General features: G+C 43.7%; 1 protein-coding gene and 1 non-coding gene across 2 annotated transcripts in view; one reads left to right on the forward strand and one right to left on the reverse strand.

Moving 5' to 3' along the window:
• Positions 1-20,634, reverse strand: part of MAML3 (mastermind like transcriptional coactivator 3) — a 289,170-nt gene that overhangs the window by 248,121 nt on the left and 20,415 nt on the right. The gene's annotated exons all lie outside the window — the stretch shown is intronic.
• TRNAQ-CUG (transfer RNA glutamine (anticodon CUG)) lies at positions 2,177-2,249 on the forward strand. Its single transcript has one exon. It is a non-coding gene; the product is annotated as a tRNA-Gln (tRNA).

Here is a 20,634-nt window from a genome sequence, read left to right on the forward strand (position 1 = left end):
AACTTGCTACTGCCAGGGTTCCTTCAGCTGAACAGTCATTCAAAACATACAGCCTTAGGGAGGTGTCTAATGTTACTCATACTCCGAGTACAGTACATCCACCGAAACCAAGAAAATCCACTGCTTTCAGTGGGCCTACTCCAAATATTACTTGATTGGACGTCACCTTTAGTTTCTGTGTGAAGTACCAACTTTCTCCATCTACTTCCCTTCTGCCCACCCAGAAGTACTGCAATGTGTTCTACAGACATGAAATACCTAATAAAAAAGAAAAAATATGATAAACAAGTATAAGACTTAGGAATAAAACAAGGGAAAGCAAAAGCCCTTTTCGCAACCCTACTTCATGCTAAAGCTGAACCAGAGGAGAAACTATGTGAGCCACGTTAACCAAATAATTAAAAAAAAAGCCCTCCAATTAAAGTGTTACAGTTCCTTTAAATCCCAGAACAAACGGTGCTGCTGCTCATGATCCTGGAGGATGCAGCGCAATAATTGTCACTTAGCCACTTAACTCCCTGCTGCATGGCTCAGTCACTCATTGTGGTTTATCTCTCAGCCAATTACTGCTGTCATTTGCATTTCAATGTGTACCATCAGGAGCCAGGGCAGAGGCAACAGCAGAACAGGAAATGGAAGCTCAGCAACTGGTTATTTGGGTTTGATTCAGACAACAATTTTGTGATTGGGGGACAGAGGTGTGCTCTCTAGAAATGAATTTGCCTTTGTTGTGCCTCCAGCTTCCTTTCAGGCAGTCTCTGGGGTTGAGCAGTCAAATTTGTGGCGGAATGAAGCAATACAGGTTAAGTTTAGCTGTAAACCTGCTGAAGCCAATGGAAAATCATCTAAGGCTACAAATCCAAGGCACATTTTCATGGTAGTAAAACCCACTGAACTCAGTGGGATTTATTTCAAAGTAGGCATGCATAAGATTGCCCTGGAAGACTGAAGTAGTTGAAAACTGTTCTCAAATAAAAATAAAATGATGGGCTGCGTGTTCACATAACATTATCCTCATATGTTCCTTCCAATGAGCTCAGGGTAGTTAGTGTACAAGACAATGTCGTGTCTCAACAACCCCATGAAATATGTTGGGCTGAGAGGGAGTGACCTGCCATGGTCACTCAATGAATTTCATGGCCAAATGTCTCCTCTGCCCAAGTCCAAAAAACTAACTTCTACACAGGCTCATGCTTATTTATTTCATAAAATTTATACAGTATGCTGCTTGATTATAGGAAACCCCACATACTTGGGGAGCAATTTATGATACGACAGTGCTTTTATTCCTCTTTGTGTATTGTCATTCAACATTTAAATTGGCTCCCACCATACATGAATATAGTATCAGTAGTCCATTTTTTAGTTACATGAGCCTATTTCTCTTTTTATTTAAGTAATTTAAATGTAAGAATTTGTACTTTTAAATGTGCAAGCTGAAATTCACGCTAGCCCACTAGGCACAAATACAACCTGGAACACTGCTCTTAAAGCTTCTGCATTCACAAGGTAGCACACAGCTAAAATTTACTGCCAAATTCCAGACATCTCTGTAAACAGCCCAGATGATTCACAATATTTAGTGTTTAGGGACCAGATTCTTCTTTTACCTAGTTGACAGAAGGAACATTAATCTTCTCCTGCATCTATCAGCAAGCTCACAATGACATTCCATCACGATGTGGTCTAGCAGCAACAAACCAAAGGGAAGGGAGGCACCTACCTATACTAGTGGCATTTCAATGTATTTTTCTCTGTTACAAAAAAACAAATTGGCTATCCAATTTATGCAGTCAACATGAACCAGATGCTATACAGAACCATCCAATTTAATGGTATCGGGTCCATTTCTTTGGCTTGGTTCATTAATGATTAGGACAATTCATTTGGAGATACAGGCATTATTAAGCACGAGTGGAGTATTTGCAAAACACTGATGAAGAGCAAAATAAAATGCTACCCTTCCCTATAGAAAATACGACTGGAAACTGGTCTTGCATCAGCTTATTGCAATCGCTCAACTGACTGTGCAGATACAAAATCCAACGAAAAATATCTCTAAAAGAAAAATCTGATAGAAAAACATGGATGACAGTTCCCTTCCTTGTGCCACATCCGCTTGTCCTAAATAAGAAAGAAAAAAAAGGAAGCTGTCTTATTCTAGGTCACACAATTTGTCCACCTAGCTCAGTGGGTAGAGCATGAGACTCTGAATCTCAGGGTTGTGGGTTCAAGTCCCATGTTGGGCAAAAGACTCCTGCACCACAGGGGGGCTGGACTAGATAACCCTTGTGGTCCCTTCCAACTGTGACTGACAGCAGCTCCCCAGGCATTAGGGAGTGTCCTTCATCACTTGTTACCTGGACATTTTAAGCTGGAAATACAAGGGATTGAACCTGCATGCAAAGTACAGTATGTACTATTCCACTGAGGGATCCCACCCAATTAACCCTGACACCATGACACAAAGTGTCCAGAAAGAATAACGCCTAAAGAAGCAAGCAGCTCATGTGTGAAAATCGGTTAACTGAAGGCCAATACAAAACAGCTATCTTTTCCTGCAGCTTTTTATTAAGACTGGAAAACGTAGATTCAAACCATCAGTTTCCCCCCCCCCCCTCACCAAGTATAATGTTTTAGAGTCATGAAGACCCGGGCAAAACTCTGGATTGCCTACAGGCGAAGTTACAGAGTCACTCAGTCACATCTCTCCAGACCACCCTGTTTCTATTTTAGTCCTACCTCTTAGAGTGTGTCACAGTTAACAGGAAAAAAGGTCATGTGCAAATCTTGTTCAAGCACAGAATCTATGAATTCATGGTCCTAGACTCCCATCCCAAGGTAACATATCCAATGGGCTGTTCCACCAGGAATACCTAAAGCAGAAATAGAAGCTTTGTAATTTTTTTAAGGATATAATATAAAGAGCCCTACTAGATCACTCCAAAGGCCAATTTAGTCCAGCATCCCATAGCCCACAGTGGGCAGCCAGATGTCTATGGGAAGCCCACAACGATGGCTCTGCTCAAAAATCCTAGAACTGTATTGTGAACCTCCTTAAGTTTCTAATGGTTTTCAAAGGCAGCCCCACATACAGGGTGTTGCAGTAACACAGTCTTGACATGACCACAGTCAAATCCGCCTTCGCTAAAAAAACAGGCACAGCTGACTCACCAGCCCAAACTGGGTAAAAGCACTCCTGGCCACCAGTTGTTGGCGATTTCCCCCACCCACCTTTTCCAAAATCTGGGCCCACCAAGCAGCTGGTTCTCAAGTCCAGAATCTAACAACACAGTGTGCTGTCATCACTGGCACTGTCTGCAAAAAGCATGCTGCCTCCACCAGGCAGAAGTGACATGCCGAGTGCTTGAGGTGTAAGAATAGGTGAACTTGCTTCTACAAGTTATGTATGTCCACATCTAATTGTATCTCTCTCCGAGTAGTATATGTTTGTCTGTGGTAGGGCGTGAGAGGATAGAGCAGTGCAAACACTAGAAAATTATTACTTGCTTGCAGGCCTAGTACTATTCAAAAATAGCAATATTCAGGGCACTTCCCATTAGAAATGGCTCCAAGACCCACAACTTACTAGACTGGACTTTACCATGCTGCCCTGACTATTCCAGCTGAAGGAGAATGGCAACATCTAGCAATTGTTAGCTACAGCTGCTTCCATAATATTCGCAACTGCAAATTACTAATGCTTCCAAGTAGGACACAGAGCCTGTGTATCCAGATCTGCCGGTCTCTCTAAAAGAAACACACCAAAAACCTGAAAAACAAACTTCCCAATTTCACTTCTAACCTGACCTCAGCTACTCTGAAATGCACAGCTAGATGAGGCAGAAACGTGACCTACTAAGTGAGGAGTACAAAGAAAAAAGACCTAAGCGGCTTGAACAAGAGCCTGGAATGAAGATGGGAGGGAGAAAGAATGCAGGAATCATGCTAGGTGAATTTGCTGACCTTCAGAGGTTATGACAGTAACAGAGTGACATAACATGGGCTGCAGCCAAAAACAGCACAGGCAGCCTTGAGAATACTCCAAGCAATCATGCTGCTTTTGTTAATACGCCTCAGTCCAAACTGGTCACACTGCTTCGCTTTTCCCAGATCACATAAAGCAGAGCAGAGGCAGCACAAAGTGCACCCTACCAAGCTAGCTTCTGTTTAAGCATATAGAACATGTCACAGACACACTTATGGGCATGATTCATACATGAATATGCCGGAATAACCACTGTGGATTTAGGTCTGTAAGGCTAAGCTAGGGTGCTGGGTTCCTAATGCAACAAATAGAAAATGGCAGCAAGACCCTGCTATGTAACTCACTGGCTTGAATCACCTGGAGTTGTTCACTCTGCTGGTGGTTGTTTTGTGGCACATGTACCACTTCCTCTTGATTGTGCGGGTTGCTGTGGTGGGAGGGAGAGAAAATAGGTGGATTGTCCTACTTTGTAGGGAGTACAATTAGTTCAGCAGCGTGTTTAGGTATGGGAAATGAAGGTTTAAATGCCCCACTTGGTCATGACACTTAATGGTTGTCCTGAGGCAAATCACCACAGCCTATCCTACATAATTGCTGTGAGGATAAAGGAAAATGAGAAAGCTCATTCACAGAAAGGATACTAAGAAGAATTAAAAAATGGTCATTCTTTCCCTCTCAATGCCCCCTCAAGAAATGAGAGGGTTGCCAACCCATGGCACCCACAGATGCCTACAGTGAAACCCCCAGGCAGTGGGCCCAGACTCTTTCTTTAAAAAAAAGAATGAAAGTTCAAGGTATGTCTCTAGCATTCCTGAAAGAAAATTATGAAGCAAAGTGTGCAGGTTCTGATCTAAGTGATTTCTGTGAAATGAGGGAAGTTAGCTACTCCCACCTGTCAGTGTTTTCAGCCAATGAGTGATTGATAAATGTTGTTTAGACACCAAGCAACAGGAATCACTGTGGTCCCAATGGGATATAAATGCAATAAATAAGCTTCCCACTTAGCTGCTTAAGAAAGCTGGAGGGGCCAGCCAAGTGGAGATGTCAGTCACCAACCTGGCATCCAGAGATCTCGACATGGCAGCAACTGAACCCACACCAGTCACAAAGCCCGTGTGATGCTTGGCTCATTTCTAGCAATGTCTGAAGCCCTCCACACATACCCTCTTCCTTGTCACAACAGAATAGCGATAAGAGGGGCAATTGTGTGAGCCCCCTACAATATGATAGATATGATAATATTTTATATTCACAAAGTATGGTTGTGGAACAGGCAAGTACAAATTTGCAGTCTGCACAGCTGTCTTCACCAGGTCCCAGTCAGCTTGGAGTATTATATCATTGTTTTGTTTCATGCTGGATGTTATTTTGCTGAATGATCACTGGCTCTTGGGATCTAAGCCCTGCTCTTACCTAGGAATGTCACGCTGATAATGAAAAGCAGTATGCCAAAGGATACAGTCACAAGGAGGCATCTTTGGCAGAGGAAGGACTGGAGGAGTGCCTTTCATACAAAATGAACTGAAGCTGGCAAGATCACACTCGACTCTGCTCTCTGCCTCAGAGACCATGAAATAAGTAGATGTTAGCAATGGAGTTCAGCTGAACATTCAAGAGGTGACCAAATTAAATATATATGCCCTTAAAACTAGAAACCTGGGAACCTTCATCCAGTGGCTCAACTCTATCTGGCAATTCTGTAGAAAGAGGAGGCTTGTCAGATGGAAAGTGTCAATTAGCCATTTTATCACAGACACAACCCAGCTAACCTGCACTATAGGGAGCATACACTACAGACATCTTCCCCAATCTGGAGCCCTCAGATGTTGTTGGACTATTTTTAGGAAATAAAAAATAATTTCTCAAGCTGAAGAGAGATACAAGTATTTCACTGACACAGAACCCACACTATTCTCACCACAGCGGTGGTGGAAAGCCTGTGGCCCTCAACATATTGTTGTGCCAACTCCCATCAGCCCCAGCCAGCATGGCCAACCGTCAAGGATGAGTTGCAGTCTAACCTCAGTGTTGGAAAAATAGTATGTGTATGTTATAAAACCACAGGGTCCTCTGCCAATACTGAGGTGCTGCATCAATGGGAAAGAAATTGCTTTTTTGTTTAATGGCATTCTCTCACCAAGGCTATCGAGAGAAGAATTCTGATAAACTCCTGTGACGCTATGTTTTGGAAGTTTTGAAAACAGAACTTGCTCTCTCCACGAGTCAATTAATTTTATGTTACATTTGGTAATTTGGAGCAAATAAGTGTCCCATATGATATAGTGACTAAAGACTTGCATCCAAAAATCTAACTGGCTATTAAAACCAATGTGCAAAATTCAATGACTTACAATCCAATATTTGGGGAGTCTACTAACCCTTTACGCTCCCTGACTCACAATCTTCCACTCACCTTGCTCCTCCAATATCCTCTCTCTCTCATCCCTAGTAAAGTTGAGCTGAATTTTTTCAGAAGACTTTCCTTTGAGATTTTTCTTTCTCTCACTGCTTACCCCTCCCCCCCAAAAATGACCTATTTGCAGAACTTTCTCTCAGGGGCATTGTGGAGAATGTAAAATGGTGTCCAGGCTGCTAACACAGTTACTGCCGCCTCCATTTGCAGTGGCAGCAAAATAACAAAACTTTAGGGAAAAAATAAACTGCGCTACTACCACTGCTAGTTCCACATCCTGAGAAACTACTGCACGTGAAATGTTCTGCTGCCCACAAACAGGATAGCCAGTTACAAGAGGCCATTTGCATACAGCTGTAACCCTCAAGCCTTTCCAAGGTTCTCTCCTCCCACCCTTCACCATCCCTCTGTAACCCATAGCTAACAGGCAATCGGTTATTAACCTGTTATATACAAAAGTTCTACATACACTTTGTTCCTATGGAGTGCCATGCATGGTTATGAGACACAGAAAAATTTATTATTATTATTTTTAAAACTACATGGTGATAAACCTTACAATATATATATAAACAAGCTAGAAAGAGGAATCAATTTCTAGTGTGGCAGGAAACCACACACATGCAAATACAGACAACTCTTCGAAGGGAGACATGCATCCTGACGGTAGCTGACTTTATTGTAACAGGAAGCCTCCCCCTTCCCATTATCCACTATTGGATTGTCTGAGGCAGACACTAACAGCAGCTTTTGCTCTCCTGCAAGGAGCTACAGGCTGCCAATTACAGGAACACAATATGTACAGTTGATGCAATGAAAAAAAAATTGGAGGACGCATCAACCTCTGGCAACAACACAAATATTTTCATTCAAATGTTTGAAAAGAACCAAGACCTTACCCAAAATAATAAAAGCATGCAAGGTTCCCCCCCCTCAGCCTAAGATACAGCTTTTAAACAAAATAATTCCAATATTGGCTTTTTAAAATGGCTTGTTAACAATTGTGCTGCAACTGTATCTGTCATTACAAAAGCTCTTTACCAGTGTTAATGTTTAACTGAATGTTTACCAATTAATTAGTGCTTATAAGCTAACATTTTGCACTAAAAAAAACAGGACAGTGCAAATTTAGCTCCTTTCCTTTCCATTCTTTGTAGCTATGTTTTTATAGGTAAAAATGTTTATGAGAGACAGACCACCTTATACTTTCCTAGCAGCCTACAAACACAGAATACATAGGTCCTACCTGACAAAGCACTACAAGAGAAAACTAACAAAAGGCTAAGCTGGAAGCGTGATCTGCAGACGGTAGAGGCCGACCCCAGCAACGCAAATGCACAAAACTATGGAGGTCTGTGATTATGCTCTGAACTGCAACCTTGGCTGGGAAGCCGTATCACTTTGAAATATGTTATTGGTATTGTCCATCTCCCCACCCCCACCCCACTCTGCATGAGCACAGATGGTCAAACCTTACAGCTAACCCTGTGCCATGGATAATGAGGTAATAACTTTGCTCGGGCAACAGCCCCTCTGGTTCCTACAGCCATTAACATCCAAAGAGCATCGATCTGCCACATGCTAGAAACAGAGTCTGTCTTCACCAGCTAAACCATCCTGTTGGTTGTAAGAGCTGGATTACTGTGCCATTTTAACTGCTTAGAAGCTGAGCATATAGATCGCTGCATCACAATGACACAAGCCATATGACCTTTTAAATACAAAAAGCTCAAATATATGCACCAAAATGCAAGCATGAGAATCACAGTCTACAAATGCAACAAAGAGTATTCCCATTGCCAATTTGCCTCACAAGGCATATAAGACGACTGGGCATATACCGTAAGACGACGCCCAGCTTTGCCAGTTAAAATATAGAGTTTGGAATATACTCACTGTATTAATAAGACGACCCGGCGTATAAGACAACCCCCGACTTTTGAGAAGATTTTCCTGTACTTGAATATACTGTACAGAATGCGGGAATATACTGTACTTTTTATAAGAATTTTAAGGTCATATATATATATATAATAATTGTTCATAAAACATGTACATGAATGTACAGAAACATGTCTGAAGCAGCACAGGAAGACAGGCCTAACTGACACCATTTTGACTCTCTCTCTGACCAGGTGTTCCTCTGCAAGGAAGAAGGGGGGTGGGGGGAACCTTCTCATTGTCTCAGGAATTAAAGTGATAATCCCTGGCATCCTGATACCTGGGTGCCAGACAAAAGTGTGTGATTAACTTGGCTGGGAAACAGGGAAATGTAAATATCTCTCTCTTTTGTTGATTAGGTTTTGGGGGCAGGGGGCAGGGTCCAGGATGCTCAGATTACTGCCACCAGACCTCCCCTTTCATGATGTACCTATGATGAATCTAGGGAGAGGGGTCTTGGGCTACACCCCTTCTGTGACATATGGATGATGCTTCTGGGGGGTGGGCTGAAACCAATTTCAAATTTCTTTTTAAGGGCAGGACACCTTTGTTTGGGGTTCCTTCCTTGTTCTCCTGCGTGAGAGGAAGGACCCTGTTGCAACAGCGAAAATAAAGGCTTTGCTTCTCAAACTTCTCTGGTTGGCCTCTGTTATATTCTCCAACCGATGGAGAACCCAATAAGGGAATAAGGGCAGATTTTTGCCTATATCAACTTGAAAACAAAACCAGAAAACATCACACTTAAAAAGAGCCAAGACAGAAACAAGAAGGTGGTGAACCCCTGGCCTACCTGGCAGCAAAGTCCAAAGTTTGAGAGTCAATCCACACAAGCAAAGTCCAAAGGTCAGAAAATGCAGTCCAGGGTCACTCAAAGTAGCCAAGTCTGAAGTCCACCAGTTGGAATACGGTCCAGAGTCAAACCCAAAGCACAGTCCTTTAGAAGACCAGGAACATAGATACTAATGTCTCTCAACATGGGCAGTTGAACAGACACAGCACCTCAGCTCTGCTTCCTTTCTGTACTTTGCATGCTGATTGCAGCATCTGGGCTTGATGAGGCATGGGACCCTCACCTGCTCCAAGGCTACTCCAGCTGAGGAATCACACCCCTCCTCCCAGAGCTAGCGAGCCCCACCTGGGCAGCCAGGAAGCTGGGCTGTGGGCCCTTGCCTGCTACAGCTCCACTCCCACCGTTTGCTATACCTCAGAGCCTGCTGTGTTGGGTCCTGCTGCTTTGGTTTCTATGCACTGACCTTCACCCCCCTTGCCATCCTCTTATCACCCTGCGAGTACTTCCTTCCCCATCCTGCTTGATCCAGTGTGTCCCAGTCCCAGCAACATCCCTCCCCAGGATCCTCTTCCTCCTCCCAGTCATCCTGCCAGTTCCTGACAGATGGTTGGAAAAGCGAGGAACCAAGAGGCCCCTGGGTGATGTGAGAATAGGCTAAGGAAAGAAGGGACTCATGAGAGGAGGCCAGGGAGAAAGCGAAGTCACAGAATGTTCCAGGGAAGTAGCCTGACACAGAACCCAGACCACAAATGGAGCACTGCGAACTCTCTGTTTGCAGGATACTCTCATCTTGTGGTACTAAACATCAGTCGGCGCAGGATGTCAGGGCAGGACTCCAGGATCCCTCTCAGCAGAAAGAGCAGGTGGGTGGGGGTGTCCCTAAACACAGCAGGGCTGGCTTACCACATGTTGACATAATTGAAGTAATGTGCAACATCTAAAGAGGGGTCTGCCTTAAAACCAGTGAGTACAGTACATGCTAAATTTATCTAATTGCATCACTGACTAAATTTAAGGGGACGGGGAGTAACTTGAAAGCAAGCAAGTGTAAACCACTAGCGAGATGTGCATTTGTAGAAAGATGAAGGGCTGAATTTTAAGAATACCCTTCTGCACATTTCTTTTGGCACTCTTCCAGAAGCAATTCTGCAATTACCACTTCTTCCCGATCAGTTGATGGGAGAACAGGAACAACTTCCTGAGCTCCCTAAAAATGCAGTGCAAGGCATGATGAGAACAGACCTCCCCAAACTGGACAGTTTAACTTGGCTAAGGAAATGCTCATTTTAGCTTTGATGGTTAAGCAGAGGGGGCTTTCCTTCTTCTTCAGAGCCTATTAGACCCACCAGAAAAGGGTATTCAGGGTGGGGGGTGGCCAAAGGGTATATACCCAGGGAGGGTAAGTCTAACAGTATAATATGTTTCCTACACCAGGCTACAGTTATGGTTACGTATTTCTATCTATCATTATTTTTATAAATCATAATAGTTCACAAAACATCAGGGTTGAAACAAGTGAACCAAGAAGCCTCAATTTTAGCAAAATTACAGAAGTCTGTACCAAATCATTTAGTGAAAATCTCAGAAATGCACGATGGAGATGGAACACTAAAGGGTAAAGGTAAAGGACCCCTGGCAGTTAAGTCCAGTCGTGAACAACTCTGTGGTTGCGGCGCTCATCTCACTTTACTGGCCGAGGGAGCTGACGTTTGTCCGTAGACAGTTTTTCTGGGTCATGTGGCCAGCACGACTAAGCCACTTCTGGTGAAACCAGAGAAGCGCACGGAAATGCAGTTTACCTTCCCGCCAGAGCAGTACCTATTTATCTACTTGCACTTTGACGTGCTTTTGAACTGCTTGGTTGGCAGGAGCTGGGACTGAGCAACGGGAGCTCACCCCATCGCAGGGATTCGAACCGCCAACCTTCCGATTGGCAAGCCCTAGGCTCATTTGGTTTAGATCACAGAGCCACCCGCGTCCCTATTAAGAAGACTAAAGCTACCTAATATGCTCATTATGAACCTTTGTCAAGAAAAGTAAACTTGGGGTTCATTAGAAGATCTTAAGAGGCAAGTTGGTCATCCTTACCTCACAGGGTACATAAAGATTGGTCTATAGGTAGACTCTTCACCACCAAATTTGATAGTTAACCTATATTAGCTATTGTGAGAATCGGGGGAGGTATTTGTGCAGAAACATGAAAGCCAGTTGTGCAAGGAAGGGTGTAAGCGCTGTCCTAGCCTCCCACTTCCATTGCAGTATTCATAGGAGAACTAGGGCAGGATAAAACAAAAATTACAGTTCAAGTGGAAGTTTCATGTCCTTGGTCTAAGGACAGGCAGATCAAAGGAAGAGAACAGAATGAATCCAAAATTATGTTTTAAGGTTCTAAAAGGAGAACCCAAAGGGGTACCAGCCTGAAACAAAAACTAAGGAGCAGTCACAATGCCTCCAGTACCAATCAACAGGGAGACAGTGGAATATGAAGGAACTGATCACACTTTCACTGTCTGAAACACCCACCTCAGTATTTCAAAATTATAGAGTGGTTGAGGAGATCTTCTATGTATTTTGGAAAGCTGCCTGTTCTCTATGCATTTGGACACCTCTAAAAACACGCGGGTGGCGCTGTGGGTTAAACCACCGAGCCTAGAGCTTGCCGATCAAAAGGTCGGTGGTTCGAATCCCCACAACGGGGTAAGCTCCTGTTGTTTGGTCCCAGCTCCTGCCAACCGTCAAAGTGCAAGTAAATAAATAGGTACCACTACAGCGGGAAGGTAAACGGTGTTTCCATGTGCTGCTCTGGGTCGCCAGAAGCGGCTTTGTCATGCTGGCCACATGGCCTGGAAGCTGTACGCCGCCTCGGCCAATAACGCGAGATGAACGCCGCGACCCCAGAGTCGGTCCCGACTGGACCTAATGGTCAGGGGTCCCTTTACCTTTTAAAAACACTGTAACCAAATTTTGCATGATGTTTCCTGAGATAAAGGAAGTTTCATCTGTGTTTGGATATGATTAGACACCATTTTGAATCAAGATGGCAGACTGAACCTTTCAAAACTGCACTGATTTTTTGGTTTCTTAAAATCCCCAAGCATTACAGGGTATAAAGCTGCTAGTAAGCTATAAGGGTCCCTTAAATGAGTAGTACTGAATTATTTTATAATAAGTTGAGTCCATGATCACTGATCCGTGTAAGCTGCTTCACACAACTAGCACAGCATGATGAGCATAACTCTGAGAGCTATCATCGGAATAATGGACCTTCCAGGCAAATGTTTGATAACAAAACATTATCCTCTAGCTGGCTGAACTGGTAAGGATGAGTAATGGCAAAATGTTGTACAATACTTGGACTGGGTGTGTGTGAAAGGGGTAATTTCTACTCAGCCATTGTCTCTCTCGCTCAGATAAGTAAACTAAAATAGGGATTACAACCATTTACCTCAAGACTGTCGTGAGGAGGAATGTTATAATTACTGTACAGCACTTTGTAGGCTAAAAAGTGCCTTTATAAGATTACTGCTAATGAGTAACTAAAAGTATTGCTTTTAAAAAATATTTAAAAATCATAACTGAGGATATGCACCTAGTATGAGTCTCTGAAATTTTCTTTTCATCATCTATATTCAACCTGGTTCCCTCCCCACCCCTGCCAGTTATGTCTTAGCAGGGTCCCCATGCCCAGGTCTACCAACAACCATCTAGTGTTCATCAGAACTATATTTTAAAAAAACTGCCGTGAACCTTTGAGGGTCGGTGAATTGATAGTGCTGGCAGCCGGAATGTATTTTCCTATGCTGCGTTCCATATAATTGTATCACCCAAACTTTTAGAAAGGGTTTAATAATTACACATATACACAATGCATATATTTGGTAGTGTCTTATACCCACTTCTTAAAAGCCATTTCTGCCCTTATGAAGAAAGATCTCTCTTAAGGACTATTTCTAAGCCACCTAAATCTTGCACTCTCTCTCTCTTACACACACACACACACACACACACACACACACACACACAGACTTTTCTTAAGAGAGGCTAGCTTTCTTCCACCTGATCCGACAAACACTGCTGGCAATCCCCCCCCTCCCCTCAATGCCTCTAACATATTTTCACTTAGCACCAGTTTGATGTATAAGATCTGACAGCCAGGCAGTTATAGGCCACCTGCATCACTGTCGCCATGACAACAGTGAAAGACAATCCATGATCCCATGCCCTGGTCACACGTTTCAATACAGCTTATCTGTCCAAAGCCACTGAGTCTAATGGAAGAGAGTAATTACAATCTTCCACTCATTGTCAAAATTCTCGCCATATAATTCTCTTCAAAATTATTTTATTCCTCTCATATGGCTGCTTTACACACACACACACACACACACACACACACACCCCTAAAAGAAATCCTCAGTGGGAGTGGTAAGGGATGGGGGAGGAGGAAGGAAAGGGAAAGTGGCAACTATACTATAATTAGAAGCAGAATATTAGCGAACTGTCCCTTTACTGTGGTAAAGAACTGAGCTGAAACAGAAAAGGGGTACTAGCCACCAGAAAGGATCAATCACGTTTTCACCTACCTACTCTTGTTCACACATCATCCCTTTCTAATGTTTTGATTTCGAAAGAAAAGGGATTCCTGGTGAACTTCCTGCCATTACAAACTGAGCAGCCACAATCCCAGAAGGCAAAGCAACAGTGAGTAAACAGGCTGGTCTGTCCAAACACTCTGACAATTAGCAAAGGGGTCCAGAATCTGAGCACCTGCAATTCTGCTGTGAGCCATGAGATCTCATTTTGAAGAATTATTCATTTCTAAGGTGGCTCCTGTGTGTTACAATAAAGCTCTTGAATGTGGAAGACCCAGATTCAGATCCCTACTCAGCCATGAAACTCATTGGGCAGCCTTAAGCCAGCCACTTGGCTGCATAAATGAATAAGCTACAAAGGACCCTCATCCTAACACTCTCCACTCCTCCCTGCATGCTCTGAATTTCCCTCTTCTTTCTTGGTTTGAGGACAACCATAGTTTGTCATTTTATCCACACCAACACACCATGGGTTATGCTCACCAGTATGCAAACCAGAATTAACCTGTATTTGCTTCTAATTTCCAGTTATGTTTTGCCTCAAACCAAGAAGGAAGGAGAGGGGGAAATTACAGTGTGTAAGGAGGAGGAGGAGGTGAGCAGAAGGATCCTTCACGCAGCACCAAACAATGGTTTGGCATTACTATTGAACTAGTCTGCTGTTTCTAAGCTGCTGGGAAGGAAATATCAAAATAGAATATTCTATAACTGACATAGAACTTTAACAGAATCTTGGGTACAGAGCAGGATTTCCCCATCCTATCACAATGTCACCAATTCATCCTCACTACAGTGCTTCCACTGAGTAGCGCTGGCCAGCCCATGAGGAGGAGTGAAACAGCCATCTTGGGTGGCAGAACCTCAAGGGGCAGTGTCCTCTGGGTACCCCATATGCCCCTGTCGCCACTACTGGGGTTGTGAGGCAGCTTCCCCGTGCAACCTTGGAAAGCAAGGCTTGGGGGGGGGGCAGGGGGAGGCAATTTCCCATTTTACCTCAGACAGCAAAACTGGATGGGCCACTGAGACAAAGGTAATGGCCTCCAATCAGCAAGACCAATCTAAAGTCTCCTACTGAGCATTGGATCACCTACTTGTCACAGGAATAAAATACTGGTATATCTAATCACAGTAAAAAGGCTAGGCATAGCTGTTCCCTCCCAGTGGTGTTCTGCTTGATTTACTTTCTCACATGTAGCTGAATAGCTACCATTCAGTCCTATGGAGAAAAGCAGAGTTTTGGGCCTGGGGATACAATTGTGGTGTGAGCAAAGCCCACCTCCCACCCCTGATCTAGAAGGCCCAGGCTCCCCTGGCGGACCCTCTGGGGAAAGACGCAAGTGCATTTCTGTGCCTGGGATCCCTGCAATATATGGACCTTCTTATCTCCCTGTCTTGCCCTATAAATAAATCTCAGAAACTTCACTAGTTGGGGAACTGGACTGCATTGTGAGAAAATGTTTATGTGCGTAAGATGTTCGGACAGGGAGAAGGAACAGTTCACTGACATTTTACCTGGCAAACCCTCTCAATAATAATAATAATAATAATAATAATAATAATAATAATAATAATAAATTTATATGCTGCCCATCTGTCTGGGTTGCCCCAGTCTCAAGCAACATCCATGTTTAAAAAAACAATTGTACAGTTAGATACATTAGGCACCCGCACACAAGGTTCTCTTTCAATCCCAATTAATTGTTAAGTTAGGCTATGTTGTGATGTGTGACTTGTGCCCAATACCTTAATGCATCAGAAACAAAGGTCCACCTGAGGCCTCAATCAGCATAAGCGAGAAGCGATTGCTCTGCTGTTGACAGTATTACTTCCCCCTTCCCTCCTCCTGCGCCAAACAGCACAACATCATTTATCTGTCAAAATTCCCATGCCCAAATTCCTTCATCCACAGTGAGCTACGTGACTCGAATCCATAAAACGTCTCCTTTACATACGATGTAAAAGGAGTGCAGGAACGAGAGAACATTTTCTCTGAAAACATTTTACAGGTAGCGAAGTAACCCCAGGACGCAAAGGTCTTTATTTCTGCGGTGTGGTGTTTATTATATTGTAATCTATCATATAGGAAAGATTATATAATGACAACCATCACGCTGCCGAATTATTAGATTTACAAATATTTGCAATATAACAACAAAAGCCTTCATTAGGGTTCAGCCCCATTGACTCAGTAATGCTGCAAGCATTCGCAAGGGAATAAGGGACAACATAGCTAACTGAAAGTGGTGGGTAGGCAGACAAAATGAGCTAAATGAGAATTTGACAAGGATATCACATTCTGATGAACTATGGAAGAAGATTTATGGCAAGGACTTGCTCATGCAAAATGATATGCCAGGCTTGCAGATAATGTACCCATGTGAACTGTGGCTCTGGAAACCATTCTACTGGAGGTTTGCATGATCAAGCAGTTAGCCCACAGGGCTTACTCGGGTAAGAGAGACCCTGGATCAGGGCGGCCCAACACACAGTCCAAGGACCACAAGTGGCCCTAAGGCCATTCTTGGTGTCCCTCAGCAACATTTCATGCCACCGCCACCCCACAGCCCTCATGCTGCCTTCCCAAAGCCAAGTAAGCAAGGTGCTGGGCTTTGGAAAGGAGGAATGAGGGCTCTGACAGGGTCATAGAGGCCTCAAGGCTCCTTCCCAGAGCCTAGGTAGCACTTTTCCAGCTTTGGGAAGTAGATATGAGGGCTCTAGGACTATGCCACAGCCTGGCATCTCCTTCCCAAAGCCCAGTAACTAACTTATTCAGCTTTGGGAAGGCAGCATGACGGCTGCAGGGAGCATCACATTTTTGGCCTCACCCCACCCCACCCCGCATGACATGGTAGTGTGTGGCCCACGGGTTTTATGTCAACGTACTACTGCAGCCCACTTGAGATGAAAAGTTGGACCGCCCTGCGCTGAGTAATCAGGAGCCCTTCTTACATAGTACAAACAGTTTGAGAGACAGAATATAAAACACTGCAAGCATATAACCTGAGTGTAGCCTGAGCTAATGAGTCTAGGTGTGCCTAGAACCCTCTGGTTCATAAAGAAGGAAGTAGTTTAACATCTCAGGTCTAAACACTCTTCTGTGCAATGTGGGCCCATACAAACATACAGTACATTTTTAGTAGCACCTTAAAGACCAACTAAGTTTTTATTTTGGTATGAGCTTTCGTGTGCATGCACACTTCTTCAGATAGCACACGAAAGCTCATACCAAAATAAAAACTTAGTTGGTCTTTAAGGTGCTACTGAAGGAATTTTTTTTATTTTACTTCGATCCAGACCAACACGGCTACCTACCTGTAACCAGTACATTTTTAGTTGCTGGTACAGTTCTCCCCATCTCAGTTCTCCCCATTGTGAAGCCCCATTCCACATGGTTATATCAGCATGCTTCTTCACTCCCAGAGGGGCTAGCTTTGCTGATAATGAATTCTAAATGACTATGAGATGTGTGTCTTGCTGTTCTTGCCTCACCTGGTGTCATGAGTCTATGACCTTTAGAGGAAAAGATTGGGGATTCAGAGTGGGAGATGGAATTGCCCTCAGGGCAACTGAACCAGAGACTCTGATGCAAGGGCAGCCCATTTTGTCAGAGCCTGTCTGGCCTTTCTGGTTGTGTTGCCTTTCTCTGACCTTGAAGACTCCAACACAGAAACCCTATAGAATCGCAGTCTCTTTTGGTCCATTGGAGTCAGTCAACAACTGCTAACGTAGACTGGACCCCTTTAAATTAAGAGCTCCTCTCATAGAAAACAGAGCTAGCTACTGAGACAGAGCTGCAGCTCCTATTCAAGGTAGTCTGATGATGGTTGCTGCTGCTGAAACAACATCCCAGTTCCACTCTTCTGGTGTGAGATCTAGTGAGGTTTCTGTGTCTTCTCATCCTTCAGAGTCTTGGAGGATTCCCTGTAGCAGACTCAGGAGGAATGTAGGAAGATGGGGTTTTTTTTGGGAGGGGGTAACAGAAGGGAAACCAGAAGACTCAATGCACAAATTTATTTCCATTGTGTAAGGCGGCAAACATCACTGGATGTCATTGGGGTCTCCAGCCTAAGCCCTACATGGAGCTGTCCAGGGTGACACTGAAACATTGTCTTGCCTTGTCTCCATACTGCTGAGGCCATTGCTCAAAACAAATACAGTGGTACTGCTGGTTTTCCGGAGGTCTGTTCGTAACCTGAAACCATTCTTAACCTGAGTTACCACTTTAGCTAAGGGACCCAGGTGGCGCTGTGGGTTAAACCACTGAGTCTAGGGCTTGCTGATCAGAAGGTCGGCGGTTCGAATCCCTGCAACGGGGTGAGCTCCCATTGCTCAGTCCCAGCTCCTGCCCATCTAGCAGTTCGAAAGCACGTCAAAGTGCACGTAGATAAATAGGGACCGCTCCGGCGGGAAGGTAAATGGCATTTCCGTGCGCTGCTCTGGTTCGCCAGAAGCAGCTTTGTCATGCTGGCCACATGACCCGGAAGCTGTCTGCGGACAAACGCCGGCTCCCTCGGCCAGTAAAGTGAGATGAGCGCCGCAACCCCAGAGTCGGACACAACTGGACCAGATGGTCAGGGGCCCTTTACCTCACCACTTTAGCTAATGGGGCCTCCCGCTGCTGCCTGCCGCCGCCACGTGATTTCTGTTCTTATCCTGAGGTAAAGTTATTAACCCGAGGTACTACTTCCGGGTTAGTGGAGTCTGTAATCCGAGGTGTTTGTAACCCAAAATACCACTGTACCTTGTTCCTCCTAAAATCTGAGATATCCAAAAACATGCTGAGCGAAGAATTGGGTTTGCTGCTCCGTGTAGTTTCTTGTTTCAACTCACGGCTAGCAAGAGCATGATAAATTATGCAAAATCAAGGAATATATGTACATGTACATGTTTTAATTTTGAGGTAACCCAAAAGCAATTTGGTTCCCCTCTCTGTTCCTTTCCCCTTATGTGTTGTGTTTTTTGTTTTAGATCAGGCATCCCCAAACTTCGGCCCTCCAGATGTTTTGGACTACAATCCCCATCTTCCCCGACCACTGGTCCTGTTAGCTAGGGATCATGGGAGTTGTAGGCCAAAACATCTGGAGGGCCGCACTTTGGGGGTGCCTGTTTTAGATTGTAAGCCTGAAGGCAGGGACTGCCTTGTTTGAAGTGACTGTATGTTAGCCACTCTGGGAGCTTTTATGGCTGAAGATAGGGGTGCAAATGCTCTAAATAAATAAATTTCAATGGAATGTAGCCCAATCCATACATTCCGAAAAACCACGAAGCACGGCTTTTCTAGGAGTGTAGTTTTCAGAATGCAAGGGAAAGATTGAATATATTACCATGTTAACAAAAAAACAAAAAACCTGCTTCTGGTAAGTGGAATGCAGGTCAGTGGAGGCTAAACAGAAGTCTTCTCCAAAGTGTTACTTTCTTTGCACAGAGAAGTTTTGTGGTGTGTGTGTGTGTGTGTGTTTATTAGGGAGGGTATTCAAACATGTAGCACAAATTCATCAAGTCTTACAAGGGCTGTACAAGAGAGTTTTCCTGTGTGGCAGACCAGCTCTTAATTACAAGTATCGCAGATAAGCAACAGATGAAGAAAGAAAGCAAAGTCCTATTCATAAACTAGTTAGCCAAAGAACAAAGGTAAATCCATCCATTGTGAAATACAGTATTTTTAATAATTTAATCTTCCAAAATGTTTTTTAAAAGTAGAATGCTAGCCTCGTTAAGCTACTGCAAATTAAACATAATTTTCTTGTGTACATTGCAAATACCTATAAAAAACCATAATCTGTGAAACACACCTTAGATTTCATTATTCATCTTGTTTAGAACACTGAAATTACAGGGATGGAAATGAAACAGTTCTAATTTAAGTTATTCACTTCTTGAGATGGGCTAACCTGTCACCAATAACTCACTAACAAAGCATACAATATACTTGCTCTATTCCAATTCATTTGCATGTGATGAGGTGAGTGAGGGGGAAGACATGACAGAGGGGTCTAGATTATGCCTGATGTGGAGAAAGTATACAGGTGTCAGTTTCTCTCCCTCTCTCTTAACACTTGAACTCAGAACCAGTGATCAGAGATAATGTGAGTTGTAGTCCAACAACAGCCGGAGACCCAGGTTTGAGAAACACTGTATTAAACAATTATCCTCACTGTAAATTGTCCCTGTCCAACATATGGGAGTTATACCAACATATTTGAGCCAGTGTTAGAAATTAGTGAGGTAGCAGGTGCATTTTACTACTGGCATGGGTCTAGTTGTGACCACCTGGAGACCTCTGGATGGCAGTTTGGTGACTGACATCTCCATCCGGCTAGCCCACCTTTTTCTCAGTTAATCCCCACAACAATTCTGTGGGGTAGGTTAAGACTGGCCCAAGGTCACCTAGTGAGCTTCATGACTGAGTGGGGAATCGAACCTGGATCTCCCAGGTCCTAGTCCCATATTCTAACTGCTACACCACATTGTCTTCCTAGACTACTTCTGCTATGGGACAGCTCTATAAATTAAGGAAGTAAATAAATATGGGGAAAGCAAAATGTCACTTGGAGAAGGATCTGAAATATTTTCCTTGAAGTTTCAATTTGTTTTATTCTGGATTTCTTCGTGTAATGTATTAATGTGTCATAAACCACTTTGAGGGTTCCCCCCCCCTTTAAAATATAAAGCAATATAGAAAAGAAATGAGTAAAAATAATAATAAACCCCACTGCAAAAAAGGCACCTAGACATTCCATTGTGGTGACCGTAAGCCAGGTTTAAGGTGCCATTTGTCAATTAGCTTATACTGTAAAATAAAAAAATTCCTTCAGTAGCACCTTAAAGACCAACTAAGTTTTTATTTTGGTATGAGCTTTCGTGTGCATGCACACTTCTTCAGAATGCATGCACACGAAAGCTCATACCA

The sequence above is a fragment of the Zootoca vivipara genome, chromosome 9 (assembly GCF_963506605.1).
Source record: "Zootoca vivipara chromosome 9, rZooViv1.1, whole genome shotgun sequence".
Lineage (NCBI taxonomy): Eukaryota > Metazoa > Chordata > Lepidosauria > Squamata > Lacertidae > Zootoca > Zootoca vivipara.